Source organism: Panthera leo, chromosome B3, assembly GCF_018350215.1.
Source record: "Panthera leo isolate Ple1 chromosome B3, P.leo_Ple1_pat1.1, whole genome shotgun sequence".
NCBI classification, from domain to species: Eukaryota; Metazoa; Chordata; class Mammalia; order Carnivora; family Felidae; genus Panthera; species Panthera leo.
The window spans coordinates 11607105-11631633 of NC_056684.1; the positions used below are offsets into that span (position 1 = coordinate 11607105).

General features: G+C 45.0%; 2 long non-coding RNA genes across 3 annotated transcripts; both read left to right on the plus strand.

Moving 5' to 3' along the window:
- The first annotated feature begins 2416 nt into the window (after window positions 1-2416).
- Window positions 2417-14396, plus strand: LOC122221650. The gene is made up of 3 exons (XR_006203358.1): window positions 2417-2774; window positions 8039-8188; window positions 14085-14396. It is a non-coding gene; the product is annotated as an uncharacterized LOC122221650 (long non-coding RNA).
- Window positions 14397-20151: 5755 nt separating this feature from the next.
- LOC122221648 lies at window positions 20152-21833 on the plus strand. Of its 2 annotated transcripts, XR_006203355.1 has the most exons (3): window positions 20152-20285; window positions 20707-20827; window positions 21392-21833. It is a non-coding gene; the product is annotated as an uncharacterized LOC122221648 (long non-coding RNA). The 2 variants fall into 2 exon arrangements; XR_006203356.1 differs by lacking the exon at window positions 20707-20827.
- The last annotated feature ends 2696 nt before the right edge of the window (window positions 21834-24529 follow it).

The following is a 24529-nucleotide window of genomic DNA, read 5'->3' on the forward strand; positions in this document are numbered from 1 at the left end:
TCCATGCCACCAGACTTCAAGCCTGGCCCTCTCCACACGGTGTCTTGCCCAGGGAATGGCCCGTCCACTATCCAGTCTGGTAAACTGAATACCTGGGTATCATCCTTGACTGCTCCCTCACTCTTTCTTTCCATTTTCAAACCAGCAAAAGGCCCCAGAGCCTTAATCTCCTAAAAATCCCCCACATTCACCAACTTGTCTCTATCCTGCCCCAAGCCACCCTCATCTCTCACTGGGATATGGCAATAGCCTCCTCACTGACCAGCCTGTGTCTGTCTGTCTTGTTCCAGACATGGTGTCTTATTCTCTACATGGTGGTGTGAAACTAAATAAAGAAACTTCATTTAAATGAAGTCAGGAGCACATCCAATAAAGTATCCAAAATATATAAAGGGTTTATAAAGCTCAACACCAAAAAAATCAAATAACCCAATTAAAAAATGGGCAGAAGACATGAACAGACATTTTTCCAAAGAAGACATCCAGATACATGAAAAGATACTCAACATCACTCATCATCAAGAAAAGGCGAGTCAAAACCATACCACCTCATACCTGTCAGAATGGCTAAAATCAAAAACACAAGAAACAACAAGTGTTGGCAAAGATGTGGAGAAAAAAGAACACTCTTGCACTGTTGGTGGGAACGCAAACTGGTGCAGCCATGCAGCCACTGTGGAAAAGAGTATGTGAGTTCCTCAAAGAATTAAAAATAGAAATACCATATGATCCAGTAATCACAGTAGGGGGTATTTACCCAAAGAATACAAAAACGTTAATTCAAAAGGAAACATGCACCCCAATGTTTATTGCAGCATTATCTGCAATGGCCAAATTATGGAAGCAGCCCAAGTGTTCATCCACAGATGAATGGATAAAGGCGATGTGGTATTTTCGTAATGGAATATTATTCGGCCATTAAAAAGGTATGGAATCTTGTCATTTGAAACAACATGAATGAAACTAGTGAGCACAATGCTAAGCAAAATAAGTCAGAGAATTACAAATACCAGGGGCCCTGGGTAGCTCAGTTGGTTAAGCGCCCAACTTTGATTCAGGTCATCATCTTGAGGTTTGTGAGTTTGAGCCCCACCTCAGGCTCTCTGCCGTCAATGCAGAGCCCACTTCAGATCCTCTGTCCCCCTCTCTCTCTGCCCCTCCCCTGCTCATTCTCTCTCTTCCAACATAAATAAATAAATAGGTAGATAAATTTTAAAAAAAATACAAATACCATATGATTTCACTCATACGTGGAATTTAAGAAACCATACAAACAAGGGGAAAAAAGAGACAAACCAAAAAAACAGACTCTTAACTACAGAAAACACACTGATGGTTACCAGAGGGGGAGTGGGTGGGGGGATGGGGGAAATAGGTGGAGGGGATTAAGATTACACTTACTTTGTTGAACCCTGAGTAATGTATAGAATTGTTGAATCATTACATTATACACCTGAAAATAATATAACACTGTATGTTATCTGTACTGGAATTTAAATATTTTAAATAATAATAGAAAATAATTTTTAAAAATAAATAAAATGGAGTCAGGAGGCCAGAAGGGGGAGCTCTCATGCCCCCACCACTCAACTGCAGACCCAGCAAGAAGGAAATCAAATTCACTCTCCAGCAGGAGGAAGAATTTCTTCTTGCTTAGCAACAAATTCAGGCAATGAGAAATAGTCACAACCCTGAAATCTTGTTTTCCTTCAATGGACCTTTATTCAAAATAGCCCATCCAAATTCCTCCTTTTCTCTATAAAGTAACCTTCCTTTCCTTTGATCTCCAGACTTACCTACGGCTTTTGCTATAGCTTCCTTGTCCTGAGCTACATTGCTCTGCTAAACTCATTTGTGGGTAAAATAACCGGCTGTTTTACTTGTAAGGTAGTCAGTAGCTGTGGAGATCTTTTCAATATGCAAATCTGATCATATCACCATCACCAACCCAGAACACCCTGTATGCTGCATTAAAATCTTATAGGAGGCACCTGAGTGGCTCAGTTGGTTGAGCATCAGAATCTTGATTTCAGGCCAGGTCATGATCTCACAGGTTCATGTGTTCGAGCCCCACATCAGACTCCGAGCTGATGGTGCAGCACCTGCTTGGGATTTTCTCTCCTCCCTCTCTGCTCCTCCCTCTGCTCACATTTTCTCTCTCAAAATAAATAAACATTAAAAAGTAAAAATTTAAAAAAAAAAAAACCCTTTCAGTAGCTTCTTATTTCTCTTGGGACAGAGGCCAGAATCTGTAATATAACCTATAAAGTTGAATGCTGGGTTCCTACCTAGCACTGGGTCCTCATCTAGCACTACGGGCTCAGCATTCCATGCTGTAGTCATAATGGCCTTCTTTCTAGTCACCAAGACCTTGTTGTTCTCTCTGTCCTCGGAATGGAGTTGGTACAGAGGAGACCAAGTTGTTGAGAGCCTGTGGTGCAGAATGCATCATCCATATGGATAATGAAGCTGACCAGGATTATGGCAAGAAGTGGAATGGAGAAGACTTGGGGTCACCTACCAAAGCCCTTACTGGATGTGTAGAAGAAACCCCAAAATGTAGACAATGAACAAAATCTCATAGAGCTGTGAGATATTCCAGTGGCACGAGCTTTAGAGTACTGAGAGTTCTTCACTCATGAAGAAAGGGTGGGAGAGCAGCCGTGAGGAGCCAGGAGAATGCGGATCCACCATCTCCTGCCCTGTCCTTCCTCCAGAACTCACGATACCAGGACCGCAGGAAAATGAGAAGCCTCCACTCAAGAGACACCCAGGTGAACATGGTCTCTAAGCTGTTCCATTCTGCCTTAGGCCTCATCTCCCCTTTCTGCACCCTCCCTCTTTCCTATTTCCCCACTTTCTTTCTCAATCCCAGTTGCTTGGCAATCTCTCCAATTAAATGGGCATAATAACATTGGCCTTTAAAAAAAAAATTCTCATACGGGTCCATGAGGGGACATGTTCAAAGATGTTCATTGTTTTGTGGTAGCAGGAAGGGGACAGCCATCCAAGATTGGAGAAGTAGATTTGTGCCATGTAGAGAATGCACACTGTGGAATATGGCACAGCACTTAGAAAAAGCAGACTGGATGTGCACAGCAATATGGATGAAGTGTAGAAACATAGTGCTCGTAGCACCCAGGCTCTGGACTCTGAATACAATCTCCCACTAAGCAGAACCAGGGCTCCTTAAAGAAATGGCTGACTCCAGTCTAGGGCAATAAATGTATTATGATCCAGGAAAAGATCATCATACCAGGAAGCAAGGAAGCTATCTATCAAAGACTAATGAGACAGTGTCCAAAATAACCAAAAAACAAAATAAAACCTTACAAAGGCTCCCATTTGCCAAAGATGGGGCGATTTAAACATATCAGTATAAATAACTGCAAACAACTGAAATAATCAAATGTGTTTATTTATTTGAGAAAGAGAGAGAGAGAAATAAAGAGAGCACGCACAAGTGGGAGAGAGGGCCAGAGAGAGACAGAGAGAGAGGATCGTAAGCAGGCCCCACGCTCAGTGCAGAGCATGATGCGAGGCTCTATCCCATAACCCTGGGATCACAACCTGAGTCGAAATCAAGAGTCGGACATTGAACCAACTGAGCTACCCAGGTGCCCCTCAAATATGTTTAAATATATGAGTTTATAATCTTATTTTTAAAGCTTTATTGGGGCAGCTGGGTGGCTCAGTTGGTTGAGCAACTGACTTTGGCTCAGGTCACAATCTCATAGTTCATGGGTTCGAGCCCCACATCGGACTCTGTGCTGACAGCTCGGAGCCTAAAGCCTGCTTTGGAGTCTGTGTCTCCCTCTCTCTCTGCCCCTCCCCTGCTTGTGCTCTCTCTCTTTCTCAAAAATAAATAAATATTAAAAAGCTTTTTTTTTCAACTTTATTGATTTATCTTTAGGGGAACTGGCTCGTTATTTTGAAAATTTATAAATAAAAAGAAAGAATCAAGCACTGTCTTGCTTTTCCTATACAAACTGTATCTCAAGGCAACTAAGTTTCTCTTTATAGAAATAGTCCAGCTAATAAATAAAGGAATGATAGAATTAGATTATCATTATTTTGAAACCCCTAATGAAATCATGGACCTAGGCATTGATCATCAACTCCACTAACATCACAGAGACAACCAGACACTAGGTGCCTCTTGATAGAAGTCCATAACTTCCCCTATGAAGTATTTCTTGAGATATAGATATGTATATATATTTATCCTGAATCTGATCAAGTTTCTAGATCTCACTACCAATTTACAGGAAATACAGAGGGCAGAGGAACATAGGAAACAACACTACAGGGATACAGTTGGCAGAATCCAGACTTTGGAAAATTTCATGAAGATAAATATTCTGATCTTCAACAAACAACTATTTAGGAACAGAGGGGAGAACCATAGGTTAAAAGAGACAAGAGACCCATCAACCAATCACAATGTATAAACCTTTTTTGAATTCTGATTCAAACAAGTTTTAAAAATTATGAGACATTTGGGAAAATTTGAACAATGACTGAAGAGTTGATTATTTCTAATTTTTAGGTATGATAATATGATATATTGATTATGTAATTTAATGATTATAATTTAGAGGTACATACAATATATTTATCGGTGGAAGAGTATGTAGTATGGTACTCGAACTTACTTCAAAGTAATCTGTGAACAGTGGGAATGGGTGGTAATTACAGATGAAACAATAGTAGCTACAAGTTGAACTTGACTCTGTACAAATTGCACACTTCACTTTGAGTGATGGGCACAATGAAGTTCATCACACTTCAATTTTTGAAACTGTTTGAAATTTTTGCACAATAAAAAGTTTTTTAAACAGTGGTAAGAAAAAGAATGAAACAGGATACATACTGCATGATTAATGTAAAATTAAAATATAAACACCAAGAGGCACCTGGGTGGCTCAGTTGGTCAAATGCCTGACTCTTGATTTCAACTCAGATTATGATCTCACAAATGAACCCCCGCACCAGACACTGCACTGACAGCATGCAGACTGCTTGGGATTCTCTCTCTCTCCCTCTCTTTCTCTGCCCCTCACACTATACACACATACATACATACATACATACACACATACATACATATATAAACACCAAAAAATAATAATACAAATAAAATGACGTATGTCAAGCATATTAGAATGGTTGCCATTAGGAAGATTGGGGAATGGACATAGAGGGTAAGATTAAAGGGTATAAAAATAACTGAAACAATAAAGACAATTACACCGACCAACAGGGAGGTGTTGTTAACTCAACCCTTTGCCTCTGAGGTCAAAGAAAGTTCCTTCACATATTTGTGAGGATTCAATGAGGTACATGGGTATTATTGCTGGCACAGGGCCTAGCACATCAGAAATCATAATAAATATTAATTTCCCTTCATTCCCTCTACCTCCCACCATTTCCTTGCCCTGCCAAGGAATAAAAATGATCAGATAAGTTAATTCACTTTAAGATACGAAGCTCTGTTAACAACTTCATGTCTCCTCAGGAGAGGCTTTCCAAGGTGGCCAATACTTAAGAAATTAATCTTCACTAAGTGAAATTCCTGCACACCACCAAAATTTCCATTCCCTTTGTGCCATACTCTAAAACAAGAAGGCCAATAGTGTTCAATGCAAGGATGATTCCAGGAGGGCACAGATATGCCCATAGGCCCATAACTCTTCAGAGTGGTGTTCTGGGTCCCCCATCTTCTAAATCAAACACATCAACACTAAAAAGCACACCACCTACTAGCTCATCCCAGGAATCAGAGAACTCCAGGTTGCAGCTTGATCTCAGATGAGCATCAAAGTGAAATATTTATGTGCTGAGCTTTGCTCTTTATCTAGCTGGAAAGATTTCTATTTCATGCCCCACCCCAATCACCACCAGAAACCAACCTCTACCATTTCTCCTTCCCGGCCTCTATGGCCATGACTGCCATGTTCCTTCCAAGCAATATATAAACTTTTAATTCAAAATCATGTTCTGGGTGACTGGCTCACTGGGAATCATCCAGAGGTTGCCAGTGACTCAGCCAATAAATTTGAGGCCCAGCAATTGACTTGGGAGTCAGTGGCGCCTGACAACTGCTCAGCAGCTGAAGGTGAAAAGAAGCAGAATTCTACATTGGTTTATAATAGATAAATGTGCCCGGTCCATCTCATAGGAGCTATTGGAATGAAAAGCAATCAATTAGCAGTGTTCCTGGCTGCAGGTTGGCCCCAACAGGTCAAAATTAAGGTCAACTGTAATCAGAGGGAAGGACATGTTGCCTTCTGAATAAAACCTAGCTAATCAGTGTACATGTATTTATCTAGCATATTCCATAGAAAACAGTAAGAGTCACTCACTCTAAGAGACCTCTGCTTTCAAAACTATAATAGGGGTACCCGGGTGGCTCAGTCAGTTGAGCATCTGACTCTTGACTTTGGCTCAGGTCATGATCCCAGGGTTATGGGATCAAGCCCCATATCAGGCTCCACACTGAGCGTGGAGACTGCTTAAGGTTCTCTCTCTCTCCCTCTGCCCATCCGCCCCACTCATGCATGCTCTCTCTCTCAAAAAAAAAAAAAAAAACTGTAATAATCTTGTGAGAGATATAATATAGAAAATTATACAGAACATGAGATAGTACAACCAAGTAACCATATAACTACTCAGCATCCAACTCTGTCTGGATTACCCTTCCCACCTTTATTGATAAGCCTGAATTCTGCAAATACCCGAATGCCATTATCTACACAGAATCCTCCCCTGGTGACTTACCTTGGCACTCACTTTTCGGGCACCAGCCCTCTGCAGTAGCAGCCTGGGAACCCCAGACTCACTGGGCCTCCTGCCCTCTGGAGCTCCAGGGCAGGAGCCAGCCCTACCCTCACTCAGCCAACTCCTCATATATTAGAAAAAGGAAAATGAGAGAGGAGTTAAGGTGTCTTCTGCAGGTGTCTCCACATTGGGGTGGGAAATGGATGAATTACATTCGACAGCTCCTTGCTTCTTGAATCCAGTGCTATGTTGAGCAGGTGCCCCTGTGCACATTATCCAGAGCACATAACTGACAGAATCATCCAGGAACATGGGCAAGAAGCTTTGCCTTCTACCACTGGACACAGACTACATCCCAAGTCATTAATCCCCCCATAGACAGGTTAGGATTAGACTGTCTTGTATCTGGACCACTGAGCCACATTTGTATTGTTGGGAACAATGTTGGAATCGTGCAGCTCAGAGGTCTAATACCTGTCACAAACTGTTCCTGGACTCATTCTTCTCTCCCCTCGTTCCAAGCCTTCTGAGCAAGCAAATGAGGGCTTTCAGCCATAAGTGATTGAGTTACCTAACCAAACTGACGAGAAAAGGGTGGAAGCAAACAAAATAAAAGCTAAGATTTGAATTTAGCCAAAGGAATTGTACAGCAGGGAATGGCTTTTCAATCTGAGAAAGCTGAAGGTAGATGTTAAGAAAATTAACTTGGACATTTTTTATGCATCAAGGGCTCACTGTTCACTAAAAGAGGCTTGGAATCTTGGTCAGGACACTGTCTTTAGAAGACAGTGAATGCTGAGAGAATTTGGGACAGTTGGCATGGATACATGACACAGACCATGAATCTGGCCATCTCCATACTCAGCTATCTTGTCTTTGAATGCCATGATGAAGCACAGCTCAAGGACAAAGATTTCATACTTAAATTTTGTTAATGTTTATTTATTTTTGAGACAGAGACAGAGCATGAGCAGGGGAGGAGCAGAGAGAGAAGGAGACACAGAATCCGAAACAGGCTCCAGGCCCCCAGCTGTCAGCACAGAGCCTGACGCGGGGCTTGAACCCACAAACTGTGAGATCATGACCTGAGCCGAAGTCAGACGCTTAACCAACTGAGCCACCCAGGAGCTCCAGTAAAAGTCCATTACTTAGGATAACCACTGTACCAGTTAGGATAACTCAACACTCCCATCCCCGCCTTCCCCCAACCCTCTCCTCAGTCCAAACATGACCATGGCCTTCTCCTGGTCAACTCCAGCATCATCATCTTGAGGGTTCAGCATAGCCGAAGGAAGTGAAGCCAGCCAGAGGGTCAACAGGGGAAAGAAAATACAACTGAGAGCAGAAGAGGTTGATACCATGGGCCACGTGTGCATATGTGGCCAGCAACACCACTACTGTCATTTCGGTAAGAGACCTGGGTTGGTTTGGGGTCTGTAGAGCATCTGTGTATTTTATATACTTATATGTACATATTTATGTATGTGTTTTAATATATTTCATGTCTATAGAAATACTTCATGTTATTTATGTGAATCTGGGCTTATTACGTCAGGTTGGACAAAGAGGAATCAAGGTTTTAGGGGGAGCCCTGGAGTTTCAAGTAGGGGAGTTCGATGCTGGAGGGAGGAAAAGTTACCAGAAGGACTGAAGAAGGTTGAGAGTGCTGGGAAGTCATGCCCTTTCTCTGGCCTGCAGGTGTCTGTCTCTGTCTCTCCCCTGCCTGCTCCTGTCTCCACACCCCAGCCCCAATTCACTCTGTCTCTTCCTCTACTGTTTTTTCCTTCACACGCAGAAGCAATCTATCATCATTCCTCCATTGTTATTGACTTCATTGTCACTGGTTTTTTAGGTTGCCAGTTGAGTGTTTTTTTTTTTATGTAAAACAAATGTTTGTAAATCATCACATTTTCCCATTGACTTCCATTGCTATTTCAGAAGTATGATCCCACAGAGGAAAAAACCTTGGCATACATAGTAAAAACCACAGATGGAAGCTACTATAGCCTTCAAAGAACATTCTGCCTTTGACTGAGTATGATTTATGAGTATGTGATTCTCCCCCTGGACATCTGCAAGAAAAGTTAGGCAAACAGGCAATCAATTAGAGTACTCCATGTTAAAAGTCTATTTATTATTTATTAACCACCTTTCTTGATTGATTGGCTTCCGTTTTACTGGTTTTTCTCAATGACCCAGTGTAAATTGACTACTTAATCATTCACACTTGTAATCATTGGTCCAGACATTCGATGGAAACTGCCTGTAAGCTCGCTGGGCAACACCTGTTAGGAACAGTTCCTCAATAACCTCCCTTCTTCTTCGTGGTCACTGTGTCCTGATCTGTCCTACACTCCTCTGCTCCTTCCCGACTCCCCTGGTCATGAGACACCGTCTCAGGACTGACCTTGGCCTCCTTCTCAGCTTTAAGTCCCATTTACTTCCTTAATTATATCTACTTCTGTCCACTTCCTGCCCCCAAGTTTCTGCTGGGCATAGCCTCTTCTTCCACCTGTTTGCTCTGAGGTCCATGCATTTATTTGTCAAATGCTCAGAGCAGAATATTAAAAAGTTACTCTTTTTTTGAAACTGTATGTTAGCATAGTGCCAGTAGCTAGTGGTATATGACTTTCAGTTCTAGTCTCTCTTTTTATTTTTTATTTATTTTTTTACGTTTATTTATTTTTGAGAGAGACAGAACATGAACGGGGAGGGGCAGAGAGAGAGAGAATGACACAGAATACAAAACAGGCCCTAGGCTCTGAACTGTCAGCATAGAGCCCGACATGGGGCTCCAACTCACAAACCATATGATCATGACCTAAGCCAAAGTTGGATTCTTAACTGACTGAGCCACCCAGGTGCCTTTGGTTGTAGCCTTTCTAAGCAGGAATATACAGTCTTCCAGTTGGGGGGTTGGGGTTGTTTTGGGGTTTTTATTAGTTCAATATCACACGTACGTTGGAAGTTCTGTCATCTGCATGGGGCATTCCTACCTTGAATTATCAGATGTGCAAGGGAAGCACGTCCGAACAATATCTCTAAAATCTAACCTCCTTAAAACCCAAGGAGCGCTTGGGTGGCTCAGTTGGTTTGACTCAGATCATGATCTCACGGTTCACAGGTCCAAGCCCCATGTCGGCTCTGTGCTGACAGCTCAGAGCCTGGAGCCTGCTTAGGATTCTGTGTCTCCCTCTCTCTCTGCCCCTCCCCCACTTGTGCACGCTCTCTCTAGCTCTCTCTCTCTCTTTTTTAAAATAAACATTTAGGAGCGCCTGGGTGGCTCAGTCAGTTAAGTGTCCGACTTCAGCTCAGGTCACCATCTCGCGGTCTGCGAGTTCGAGCCCCGCGTCGGGCTCTGGGCTGATGGCTCAGAGCCTGGAGCCTGCTTCCGATTCTGTGCCTCCCTCTCTCTCTGCCCCTCCCCCGTTCATGCTCTGTCTCTCTCTGTCTCAAAAATAAATAAACGTTAAAAAAAATTTTTTTTAATAAATAAATAAACATTTAAAAAAATTTAAAAAAACAAAAAACAAAAAAACCTCAGGCATCACAGCATCCAAAAATCCACATGGAAAGGAATGTGAATCTGTTCTTGACCAAACAACAGCCAGAGCCCAGGTAATCCAAATAGCAGCAGACTTACACCTAAAGCTTTACTAAACAACCCTCATCCTTACATGTGATGTTCTTTGATATCTATTCTATTCCATTTCATTCGTAAAAACTAGTTTTACCCATTAAACTGATTTTACAACTGGGTTGAATCCCACAGTTTGTAAAAACACTGCTTCCATCAGTCTGGCTGAAGCATTAAAGCCAGATAATGTTGCCAGTTGACGGGCTGGGAGTCAAGTGGGGAACCACTGGAGACCTGGGCCAAATCCCTGTTCTTCTCCTGCCTTGCTGACAGTAGAGGACAAACCACTTAGCCTCACTATGACTCACTTTCCATCTTAAATCCTCACATGCCTATCAGAGGGATCTAACGAGATGAGAGATGTGAAAACACTTTGAAAATATTAAAGAACCATTCAACTCCAAGGGGGTGGCGGCAGCCACTGAGAAGGATGATGCGTCAGAATAACCGGCTAGCTGTTTCTCTACAACTCAGCTCGGTTCCTCGGAGCTCTGGCAGAGGTGGAAGAGGGCCAGAACCTAGTGATGAAACCAAGAAGAGGGAGGAAATGAAGGAGACTGACAAATCCCAAAACAAGCATCACTGCGTTGGCCAGCGATTTACAACCAGCACCCGCTACCGAGAACCAGGGGCTCCCTGCCTTCCTCCAAGAGGCATACAAAATTCATGCAATTTATATACACACAGAGACATATGTGACTCTGGATGTAAGATACAGTGTATATATACTATATAATATGTAGTACAATATTATATACGTGTTAGTGTATAGTACGCGCGCACACACACACACACACACACACACACACATTCTAATTCTCAGAGGCTCTGTTGCCAAATTTCCTCACGGCGTTCCTGATGCTAAGCTGACAGTTCCCTCTCGTTCATGATTCAGGAGCTCTCAAGAACACTGTCATTTGGTTAGAGAGAACTCTCCCAGCATATGCAAGAGCCATCTTGGCACGTGTTCTGTATTATTTGATCTGCCTCCCACCGTCGATCAAAGAGCACTTCTAACTGAGCCAGATGATTCAGCAATCTAGAAGTCATTAGCCACAGTTTATAGAAGTCTTCTGAGAAGGAATTCCTATCCCAACAAGACTTCTAGCTGAATTTCCCTTTACCCTAGAGATTTTAAATTCAAATGTCTATGAGGAGGCAGGCACGTTCCATAGATTGGGGGGGGGGGGGATGGGGGGATGGGCAGGAGTATATTTGTCACTGTGGAGTGCTGGGACCACATTCAGCCGGTGTGCCATCTAAAGTGTGCCTATGCCCAGGGGCGCCTGGGTGGCTCAGTCAGTTAAGCGTCCGACTTCAGCTCAGGTCATGATTTCATGGTTTGTGGGTTCGAGCCCCATGTCGGGCTCTGTGCTAACAGCTCAGAGCCTGGAGCCTGCTTTGGATTCTGTGTCTCCCTCTCTCTCTGCCCCTCCCCTGCTCAAGCTCTGTCTCACTCTATCAAAAATAAATAAATGTAAAAAAAAAAAAATTAAAGTGTGCCTATGCCCAAACCAGCTGATTATTGGCCTATATTGCAGATTTTCCCCTGCTCCAAAAGAAGTAAAAAAAAAAAAATCTGTATTCCTATGTAAAAATTTCCTGATTCTTAAATGGTTGCTCAACTTTTTAAGACATATATATCAAAGAAAACATAACAAATTCAGCCTATGAATATCAATGAATGGCCTGTTCTTTTTTCTCAAAAAAAAAAAACCAGAATTAAGTGATTTTTTTCCTATTACAATAACTCATTAAAGGGTGAAAATTCAAAATAAAAGTCAAATTCATCTAGTGTCCTGTCTTTAGACTTTCGTACCATCTTAGCCCATATCCGCTAAGAAACAGAGCCTGAGACAAGGATTAGGACATTTACACTTTACTGGGGGGATACTTTCTACAGACTTTAAGAACAAGGGAAAGGGGAAAGGGTCAGAGGAAAGAGGAGCATTACAGAGTGCTGCCTCTGTTCACTACAAGCCACAAAGAGACACAACAGAACACCAGGCAGGTGGATTCACTCCACATATGAAGACACAGGTGAGCTACAAGGGGAAACTGACCCTCAAGAACAGTCCACGGGAGAAAAGAAGGACAGAAGCGTATCTGCCAATTCCTTACTTTGCATCTTCAATGTCTTACTCAACTCTGCCTAGTTGTGGTCCTGGCAAGCTCACTCCTATCTCCTGTTTCCCACTAGTCAATGTTTACCCCATAGGGTGACCCTCCCCTGAACCTGCAGATGCCAGACTCCATAACTGCATGGAGCTTCTGCTTATCCAAGTCCAAAAGTGGCAGGAAGAACCAGAAAACTTCAGGCACATGGCAGGTTGGCCTAGCTGCAGAGCACAGGGAAGAGGATGGCCCAGCTCTCTCAGGGCAGGTGACTGGTTGGCCCCAGTGGTGGCTGCAGTATGGTCCAGGAGGTGGTTGGTGCCTTCAGAAAAAAAGGAGGCAACTTGGGGAATCTAAGAGTATAGACAGGCATAGAATAATACATGGACATAGTCAAAGCATAGCTATATTAAGAATCATTAAGGGGTACCTGGGTGGCTCAGTAGGTTAAGAGTCCAACTTTGGCTCAGGTCATGATCTCTCCATTCATGGGTTCGAGCCCTGTGTGGAGCCTGCTTTGGATTCTGTGTCTCCTTCTCTCTCTGCCCCTCCCCTGCTTGTTCTCTCTCTCTCTCTCTCTCTCTCTCTCTCTCTCTCAAAAATAAAACATTAAAAATATTTTTTAAAAAGAATCATTAAGTTAGTTTGAACACTGAAAACAAGGAAATAAACCCACAAATTCTAATATCAGAAATGAGAGAGGGGACATCACTACAGATCCTGCAGACAGTAAAAAGATAACAAGGAAATGTTAGGGCAACAGTTATGTCAATAAATACAACTTGGATGAAATAGACACATTCCTGGAAAAAAGTTACTAAGTCAACATGGCTCAACATGAAACTCACAGTTTCCCACTAACTCAAAATCATTCAAATCAGAACATTCATAAATTTACAAAGCCTCCTAATTTAAAATCAAATAGCAAAGTTCTTAAAGCCAGGGAGACTCAAATGGAAGCTTACCTGCCAGGCTTCACATGAATACAGAAAAATTGGGTTGATAAAGCCAATCAAGAAAGTTGAGTGGGTGAGACAAATCTGGAGAAGAAACTAAGAATACTAGCACCATGCTCCCACTGCTCCAGAAAGCTTAATCCAGAAAAATACTCTGACAACAGCTGGTTGCCAGGTGTTTTACACCAGAAATGGTACAATTAGATGCCTACAGGGGTCAGAGACCAGCCAAGACAACAGAGGCCTGACGAGCCCCCTGCAACTTCATGGTTCCATCTGGTTTCGCAATTGAGTGTGGTCAGGGACTCTGGATTTTCTGCATAGTTATTTGAAATCCCCCAATGTTTAACTGCTGGCCCAAATTAAAAATAATAATAGCATATATATTGTGTGGGCCAAACAAAGCACATCAGCAAGCCAGAGACAGCCTACAGTCTGGCAGTGTGTGGCCTTTACGTCCGGTTTGCTTTTTCGGAGGTAAGGTGCAGAGAAGGGAGACTGGGAGGGGTTTTTGTTTGGTTGGTTGGTTTCCTATTTTAGAGTGTTGGAAAATAAAGTACTAGAAATTTTTTCTTTCTTTTTTATGACCCCTGCAGGATGCAGAACTTCAAAACAAAGGAAAACAGCATGGTTAGACATTCTGGCTCCTCCTCCATCCTGCCCCCCAAGACCCAGCAGATAAGGAGAGGTTGGGCTTCTTCTCTCCTCTTCAGGCTATTGTCAACCTACTGTCCCTGTCCTCAGTTTTTGAAACACAGTGGTGATTTTGTTTACTCCTGTTTCCATATGGCCGAGCAACGAGGGGGGTGTGAACACTGAGGGTTCATTTTACTGTGATAAGATGCTATCCTGTGTCAGGAAACAAGATGAAAAACAAATGTGCCTAGAGATTCCTGAGAAGAAAGGAAATTAATTTCAGAGCCCAGGCACTGGAGCGCACCGCTCCTGCCGTCTTTCAAGTTTGGCTGTCACGGCCACCTGTTCAAGTTCCAATGAGCCAACCCAAGGTAGCCAGCACCATCTCAGGGAGACACTTCCAATGGGCAGACAACTCCGTGGAGAATGCCTGGCACTAATGAGCCATCTCCCACCAGCACCCAGCCTCCCAGCGGCAAGAGAACTTTCCAGCATCACCCTGATGCACAGTGGCTGTACTGCAAGCCATGGAACGAAAGGTGCTCAGGAGGGCGAGCGCAACAGGCCACCCCTACATTTCCCCCACCTTTCAGAGAGGAGGGTGATCACTCAGGAATGAGAGGGGTAAGAGCACTGGAGGAGCCCATCAGGATGCAGACAGATGCTGAAAAAATGTCCTGAAAGCCACTCTCCCAATGCACTTGGATCGGCCTGGCCAAGCTCCCCATGGATCCAGACCCACTCCCCAGGGAGATGCCCCGAGCAGGTCAGGCCCCAGTGGTCCACATCCTTTGTGCATCTCCGTCAAGGCCTCAAGGCACAGTTTTTCCCAATGATAATCAGTAAGCTGGCAGCAGAAGAGTCACTTTTCACACCGGTCAAACAGAAAGCAGAGGGTTTCCAAGGCATCCTGCTGCTCTCCAGGCCTCCTGGGCCAACTTCAACTCCCCCAGGCCCATAGAGGGAGAGGCTGAACCACTTGAACCAGAGCCGGGACTTTCACAAACCCCACCCAGCTGCACCTGGGGGACAGGCGGAGGGCATGAACTCACCCGGAAGGCTAGTGTATGGCCCAGGGGGTTCATGAGGACTGGGTGCAGACTCAGGTGCTGGGAAAGAAAAGAACAAAAGAGCCCCCCCACACACACACATATATAATCCCTGTACGACCTGGAGGCTGACTCTCCCCTAAATTGGGGAGCCTTTTTCCCCAATGGTCCTTTCTGGAAAAATAAGAGAGACCACTCAGAGAATGAGCCACTTTACTGGAAAGGAAGAACTGAGAGGGGGAACAAGCAAGTACTCCTACTCATCTCAAGGTCTTCCCAAATTCTACAAGAAGTTTTGCCTCAGGGCATCCAGGTGGCTCAGTCGGTTGAGCATCTGACTCTTGATTTCAGCTCAGGTCATGATCTCACGGTCCGTGAGTTCGAGCTCAGCGTCGGGCTCTGTGCTGTCTGGTCCGTGAGTTCAAGCTCCACATCAGGCTTTATGCTGACAGCTCAGAGCCTGGAGCCTACTTCGTATTCTGTGTCTCCCTCTCTCTCTGCCCCTCCTCTGCTTTCTCGCTCTCCCAAAAATAAATGAACGTTAAAAAAAAAATTTTTTTTTAAATACCTCACATGTACAGAGTGCCAGGTGCTGTTTGAAGTGTTTGCATACATGTATCCTCACAGCCATCCTGTGTGGTAGGTCCTTCCACAGCTCCCAATTTGCTCATGAAGAAATTGGAGCACAGAGAGATTAAGGGACTTGCCCATGGTCACACAGCTAAAACGTGGTAGAGCTGGAATTTGAACCTCGACCACCTGAGCCTGTATGCCCGGCTGCCTCTTGATGCAACAAATAATAGTAACAAAGACAAAGAGCATGTTCTGATGAACAGAGTGCCTTCACTCATTTATTATTCCAAAAAATATTTTTGTTTAGCCCCCACCAAATGCAGGTCCCAGAGACAGAGCAGGGTAAACAAGTGATACCCAATTTCTGCCTTCATGATTCTTCTCGAGCAGCAAGACAGATCAAGTCAACGCTCCTAAAACTAAATGTGTAAGAGTGGTGGTAAGCACTATAAGGGAACAGACACGTAGAGAGCAGTCAGCACTCTCTAAGACAAATATGACTTCTCTCATTTTACAGATGGGGAGGTGGGGATTTCAGAGTTCAATGCGATATAACAAAAAGAACACACTGATTTTAAATATTTTTTAAATGCTATTTACTTTTGAGTAGGCAGCCAATATCCACATGATTTGACATTCACAAGACACTAAACGGTAGACCAAAAGAGTCTCCTTCCCACCCGACTCCAGCCTCCCAGGACCCCTCCCAGAAGCAATCAATGCTGGGTCTCCTGCCAGAGACACACAAAAGCAATCAAATACACACACTTTCTTCACACAAGTTACAGCACAGCACACACACAGTTCCACCCCTGGGGTTTTTTTTTTTCTCTAACAAACAAATACACAGCCCGCGTCTTCATTTTTCCATGGCTGCCTGGGAGTTCATCGCATGGATGTCCCACACCTGCTTTAGCCAGGCTCCTACTGATGGTCATTTAGGCGATTTCCAACCTTTTACAAGCACCGACCATGCTGCTGGGACCCACCAAATGCATACACCATTTCACTCACTTGCAGGTGTAGCTGCATGATAACCTCCCAGAAGTAGAATTACTGGGGATGTGGCCACGTGGATCGGTAATTTTGATAGATATTAACCATATTGTACACCACTGAGATGTCCCTGATTCACACTCGCCTGGCAGTGGATGGAGTGGTTATCTCACCACACCCCAGCACAGTGACGACAGCACTGGAGAATCAAGTGAGTTTGGAGCTCGCTCCACTGAGGGCTTGGGCAGACTTCTCGACCTCGCATCTTGGAGGACCTCACGAGAAGAGTGGGCTTAGCAGGGACCCTGCCCTGTGCCGCTGGAGCGTCTAACACACAGCCCTTCGGAGCCAAGGTGAGAAGCACTGTGACTCCCCCGGGGAAGCAGCTCACAAGAGATGTCCCCAAGGCCACCTGCACTGAGCCGGAGGCCAGACAGGACACCTCAAAGGAGACACCGGCAAGGCAGCTCAGGCTCTGCAGCCAGACAGGCTGCTGTATGAGTTGCGTGACCTTGAGCAAGCTGCTGACTCTCTCCTTTCCTCCTCCAGGAGAAGAGTCAGACAGGTGTGCACCCGTGGAGCACCTGTCACACAGCAGAGGCTCAAACCCCAGTCACGGTCACGGGGCAGACACAGGGGCCCAGCACCCACCATTCCGGAACTCACAAGTGCCTCTCCCCTGTGACTATCTGGGCTCTCTGCCAAAGGTGAGGGGCCCACTCCATCCTTGAATGTGGGACAGCCCTCAAGCAATGCAGGACAGGAGCTGGTGACAGAGAAGGCAGCTTCTCTGCCCCTGGGGAGGGGGTTGGTGGCTCCCAGAGGTCATCAGGGGCACGGTGCCCCAAGTGCCCACAGCAACAGCGGCTTGTCAGCCTGCCCTCTGGAGTCACTCCCCTTCTCTCTCGTACCCCCCAAGTCTGCCCCCCCATCAAGTAAACTATTTAGACTCAAATTCCTTCTAAGGGAGCCCAATCTAAGACAGTTATCATTGAGGGGAGGCTAAGCGGACAAATGAGGGGAGAGCAGCGATCAGCACAGAGATGTGCAGGTGAGACAGCCACCGCCCAGGCCAGATTTTGTGGCTCTCAGGTTCTAGAACAGCATCCATTTACACGTTGGTCATAGATGTTCTGTCAGGCCTAAGGTGGAACATGCTCAGAGAGAGCCTCGGTGAGACCCCACTGTCCCCCGAGCCACCCACCCTGGAGGGTCAGGACCAGTGTTTCTCGACTCTCCAAGTAGAAGCCCACCAAGCTCCTGAAGGCATGCTTGAGGTGGGCAGCAAGTCCCAGGGCATTTCAAAACAAATGTCCATGATGACAAGGAGAAGAGTACTCTTAGAGTGAGGCCAAGCCAGGTGAACAGAAATGTGACTGAGCAGATCGTGTTCAGGTGATGCATTCTCCAACAGAAAAACACACGGCCAGGCCAACGGCGGGAGAACCAGGTTTCCAATGTATCAAATGCACGCCTGTTGTCTAGGGTCCTGTGCCCTTTGCTTGGAGAAGTCATTTTCCACAGTGGTCAGGCATTTGGGGGCCCCACTTCTGCAAATCTGCTCCTTGCACCAGGGTTTTGCCTGAATTTACCACCACAGGTTGGGGAAAGGGGGAAGAAAATCTCGCCACCTCTTTCTGAAAAGGCAAGAGTGAACTCTAGTTAAGTTTGGGAGCTGGATCATTAATGTCTCATTAGTGACTCTAATCTCTTACAAGCACAGAGAAGGCACCAGAAAATCATTGCCTAAGCTATGAGCTATAATTGCTGCTGTCCTAGGCAGGGGGAAAACAGGCCATGCTCTGTGCCTTCTTGCAAACAAAAGCCCAATTCGTTAATGAGGATTCTTAATTTAGGGCAGGAGAAAACTTTTGGGTTATTATTAGACCACAAATGGAGGCTTGTGTTTCATTTAACTGCCCCACTTAACCAAAAAAAAAAAAAAAAAACCTTCCGCTTTGTAAATTAAAGAATTATTTTTAAGTGTTAGAGGCCTCCAGATAACCTTGAGTAAAACCTCAGGCTTTGGTGCCCAATCCACAAATTCAACAAACTGGGGCAAACAATCCCAAAGGCTTTGTCCAGCTCCAACAATCTATGGTTCTGTTCATGTCACCACCTACTGCTCCTGGAGGTCCCTTCAAAATCCACACCTTATGGGGCACCTGGGTGGCTTAGTCAGTTGAGTGTCTGACTTTGGCTCAGGTCATGATCTCCCGGTTTGTGGGTTCAAGCTCCGCATCGGGCTCTGTGCTGACAACTCAGAGCCTGGAGCCTGCTTCGGATTCTGTGTCTCCCTCTCTCTCTGCCCCGCCGCAGCTCATACTCTGTCTCTCTCTCTCAAAAATAATCATTAACAAAATAAATCCATGCCTTAATCTGTTCTTCCTAACCCTCAGGGTCTTTGGATACTGTTGGAGACCACATCATCTTCTGCCTGCCTGGGATCCCCACCCAAGCTCCTCACAAAGGATCCCATCTGTGAGCTAAGAAGTTCAAGGAAGACAGCAAAATCTTCCCTTTGCTATCCATAGGGGAAAAAAAAGAAAAAAGATAATCATCTCTATCAGTTCCATACGCTACATGATCCAGTATTGTCCAAGGTCTTCTCCTGGCCAAATTAACAACACAAATCGTCACCGTAAGAGGAAGTTCATGGGTACTGGAGAGGGGCAGCCCTGCATTATGGAGGCTTTAAAACCCATACTCATAAAATGTGATAGGAAAATTCATCTTTGAGGTTCATGGCCAACAAAATCTGCCATGTCTCTTTCATGGATGCTTTTAATGTTCTCTGCAGAGCAGTGAGTAGGTGACCCTGGGGAAAGCATGGGGTTGAGCAAATTCCCTGAATAAAAACAAGAGGTTGGGGGGCACCTGAGTAGCTCAGTTGGTTAAGCATCCAATTCTTGATTTTGGCTCAGGCCATGATCTCAGGGTTTATGAGATCAAACCACACATCAGGTTCTACACTGACGGCTTGGAGCCTGCTTGGGATTCTCTCTCTCTCTCCCTCTCTCTCCCTCTCTCTCCCTCTTTCAAAATAAATAAAATAAAAACAAATAAACAAGAGGTGGGAACTGTGTCTCTCATGAGGGGACCCTGCCCAGGCACAAACCAAACCCCAGGCTCACAAGGGTGGCTCATCCTGGAGTCTTCTCACGATGCCTAGCTACACACAAAATGAGATTGACTGCATTTGGTTAAAAATAAATAAATAAAAGAAAGTGGTTGAGTTCAGTTCCACCACCAGGTTTTTTTGGGTTTTCCTTTTAGGCATCTGTCTTGGAAGTGGTGTGAGTGACCTCATAATGACCCAGCACCCTCTTGGGTTCTCTGTTTGTTTGCGGTCACCATGGAGACAACGTAGGATGTCCCTGGAGGGCTCTTGTACAGCATTTACTCTCTTTGCTACTAGTTCTTGACCCCAAAGCCATCCACCATTCTGAACACTAATGCTAACTGCCATAAGGAGCCTGGATGAGCCCCCAGGGGAGTCAGGAAAGGTCACCACGTGCCCAGCTGGGAGCCAGGAACCGCAAGGTGGAAAAAGTCCCTGCTTTCCAGGGTTTTGTGTCCATACCCACAAAGTCTCTTGCTTCCAACGGTTTTCCCAGTTTCTCCCAGTCATGTCTCCCAAATCTGCGCTCTTTCTGTGTCCTCTGATTCAATGAATGACACCAATATCCCCTAATCCCATAGCGAAGTCAGAAGCCTGGGGGTCATCTCTGAACCCTCTCTACTCCTTCCCTCACATTCAATGAACCACCATCGTTTATCTTCTTGATCCTCTTTAGTCTTCAATCTGTTTATTCAGGGATGCCATATAGGGTTGCATAGAATGTGCACTGTCCAATTTAAGGCCTATTTTTCGCACCATGGTCTGTGAGACTGGTGGCCCCTAAAGTTGTACAGCGGGAAAAAAGCACTTTCCTTTTCTCTCCTTTCTGTTTCTGTTACCTAGGCTCTGACCAACACTTCTACCCTGGAATAGAGTCAGCCTGGTCTGGAGGAGGGCACTATGGGCACTCGATTCAGGTCTTGCCCCCACCCATCCAGTCTCCACAGAGTCCTTTATCAAAAAGGTGTGTCTTACAATGTCACCCCTCTGCTTCACACCCTCCACTGGCTGCCACAGTCTTCAAGATAAAACTCAAACTCCCTCACCAGGTTAGAAGACATAAAAGGCCTAGCACAATCTGGCCCCTGCTTCCTTCTTCAACTGCAACTTATACCTACACAACCACCACAGGCAACCTAATATTCCCACCACGTGAGGTTGTCAGAACCTTCCATACCACTGTTCACCATCAGAGCTTGGCCTGGAGGCCTATTTCCTCTGCCTAGACCTAGACCCCCAGCTGCCCTCTGCCCCACCTCTGCCCCTTGCCCCATGGTTCATCTAAACTCCTATGCATCTCTCAAGGCCCAGCTCACACATCACCTCCTCCAGGCTGTACTCCCTGACCAGGCTTGCCTGAGTCCCCATGACCCCAACTAGAGTCTAGGCCAAGTGCTTCACTACTGGGCCTTTTAGGACCAAAACAGTGCTCAATAAACCATGCCCTGTTGCATGCCAGAAAGAGCTTTCCAGGCCCCACTCCTCAGCAGATAACTGAGGAAATTACTGTCTGCAACTCTTCCCCCAGGAAGAATTTCTCTGCAGTATCACCACCCCTGGCAGCTCTGGAACCATCTGAAATAGCAGCTCAGGCCTGGTCTCTGCCCTTCCTTCCCTTCACTGCTCTACTCCTGCCCCACAGTCTGCGCCTGCCTCCACCAGCGGCAGCTGAAGCCTCCTGGGTGAGCCGGCCTGTTCCTGCAGCTCTGCAATTGCCCCGTGCAGATACCATCGCCATTTGCAAGGCTCACTCCTGCATACCAAACAGAAACTCCTGGTGGGGAGCCAAAACCCAGTCATCCTGCAGAGTCACCACCAGCCCCTTGGAAGGAAAAGGGACCTGTGTCCCGCCCCAGCCTCTCTCTCTCCTCCCGAGCTTCCTGACTTCTTGGTGCATCTGTTGTACTCTCTTGCAAAATCCTTGCTCTGTTCAAATTGGAAAGGGCGAGCACATTGAATGAAGTTCAAGACATCGCATTTCCTCCAAACATCCTTCCCTGTCCTCAGTAATGACACACTTTGCCTCTTGATGAAGCCCCCTGGCTCATACTGCAATTCTCTCTCTCCCTCTCTCTCTGTGCCTCCCCTGCTTACTCTCTCTGCCTCTCTCTCAAAACAAATAAGCTTTAAAAATTTTTTAAAAAAAAAGTTAAGATGGTAAATTTTATGTTACATATTTTACCATAGTGAAAAAGTTTTTTAAAAAAGTTAAAATGCTAAGTTTTACATTACGTAAATTTTGCCATAATTTCTTAATCACCAAGTTCTCCATTCTTTCCTTGAAAAACTCGGGGCCCAGAGAGCAGAAGCCACCTGCCGGTAGTTGGTCTTCTGGTCTCCGCCTTCCCTCATGATCCAGCTCTCCCTCTCCTTGGCTGTGACCATGCACCCTAGAGAGGCACTGCTGGGGCACATGCTCACTGCACGGTCCGCTCCTTCTGCCTTTTTCTTTTATTCTCCCTCCACTGCTCAAGACCAACCTGCCTCTTGCATACACTTCAGCCAGAAGATGGTACCTGGGCTGAAAAGGTTGTGCAAAGGCTTGGTGAAGACAGATCACGCTGCGAGGATGTGCAGAAGTGACTGCCAGAGCCCCTGCTTTGCAGCATTTCTCTCAGAAATAACCTCTGTCACCCACAGGCCGCCCCTTTCATTCAGGTCTATCTTATTTCTGGAAGCAAATCCACAGCCTCTCTGGCTCTCTGGCGCCATCTAGTGTTAATTTTTAAATAGCCACAAAGATTTTTTTTTTGTTCTAATTTCTAAAAGCATTTTTAAAGAACAAAACAGTTTTCAAAGTTTTACTGCAGAAGAATGTCTATAATATTCTATAATACTATACTAATAATATGATATTAATAATATTCTAGAAGGAAATCAACTTTACCCATTGTTCTAGCATTGAGTGGTCAAGAATTTTTCCGCCAACACATTTATAAATATTTCAAAGATACTCTGAAGGGAAGATGTTGGTTTTATCCATCTGGCCCTTAGTATTGCCTTTGATAGAAAAACTGCCTGTGAGATAAAAATGAAGAAAGATCATATAAAAACAGGAAGGGGGACAAAACATAAGAGACCCTTAAATACAGAGAACAAACTGAGGGTTGCTGTAGGGCTTGTGGGTGGGGGATGGGCTAAATGGGGAAGGGGCATTGAGGAAGACACTTGTTGGGATGAGCACTGGGTGTTACACATAGGGGATGAATCACTGGAATCTACTCCTGAAATCATTATTGCAACTATATGCTAACTTGAATGTACATTAAAAATAAATACATACATACGTATATACATAAAAATGAAGAAAGGTATGGCTTGTGTTTAAAGTTTTATCCGAGCCAGAACAGAAACAGTGTAAGTAAAATATGTCATAAACCCTCATCTTTGCCTGTCTCAGTTCAGCAACTGAAGGTGGGCACAACCTAACAGTGGCAAATGAAACGGCCTTCTTTTTTTTTTTTTAAGTTTATTTATTTATTTTGAGAGAGAGAGAGAGCAAGAGAGGGGCAAAGTGAAAAGGGACACAGAGAATCCCAAGCAGGCTCCACGCTTACGGCACAGAGCCCGATGTGGGGCTCTATCTCACCAACCACGAGATCATGACCTGAGCTGAAATCAAGAGTCAGACGCTTAACCCACTGAGCCACCTAGAACTGCCTTCTTAATGAAAACACAAATGTCATCCAGGGAGATCCCACAATGCCAATGACTGAATCAAAACCTATAGATCTACTGGTCTTTGGGGCAGGTTATGTTGCTAAAACTAAAACTGATATAAAGAGGAGAGAGAGGCAACAATTTACACACGATTATTCAGAGGCATTAATCACCGGGTAATGTAGTAAATCTAGCTCCTGCACAAGTTGCAAGTTGCTTTTGGCAAGGGGAGGGGAGGGGAGGGGAGGGGAGGGGAGGGGAGGGGAGGGGAGGAAAGAAAGAAAGAAAGAAAGAAAGAAAGAAAGAAAGAAAGAAAGAAAGAAAGAAAGAAAGAAAGACAGAAAGAAAGAAAGAAAGACAGACAAACCCAGGAGCCAGCCACATTGGTGTTATAATCCCACCTCGGGTTATCAATGTCACTGAGAGGGCTTTAAAACATCCACTCTTCTCACAGGAGGCCTCAAGCTGAAGAGAGACTTTCAGGACTCAGACATGGGCTTTGTTCTGGAGATCCAGTCTCGGTCTCCACTGACCCACTACACATAGAGCCTACAGAGTTCAAACAAAACAGCAAAGCAAGAGGACCTGGGGGAAGGGAAGGAAGCAGGGGCCTTCCACATTTTTGGTCCAGCTATCTGCTGAAAGATTAATTACCAAAAGCAAATCCCTACAACCTGAAGCAGAGGAAAAATCTCAAAAGGAAAACACAGCACTTCTCCAGTGAGAAGCCAGGCAGGGCCTCATTTTTTTTTTCTTTAAATACGTGTCACATTTCCCCAAAATGCATGAGGTGTCATCCCTGCAGTAAAACAAGTCAGGCTTTGAGGTCAGAGAGCTCTGAGTTTCAAGCCTGCCTGTGACTTCAGACAGCTTTAGCAGAAGCTCTGGGCCCCCAGGTCCTCATCTCGACATCAAGACTAAAAATATCTTGCCTCAGTGAATTGAAATAAAGACAGGTGAAGCATCCCCAGGCCAGAGCCTGGCCCAAGCAGGTGTTCAGTAATGG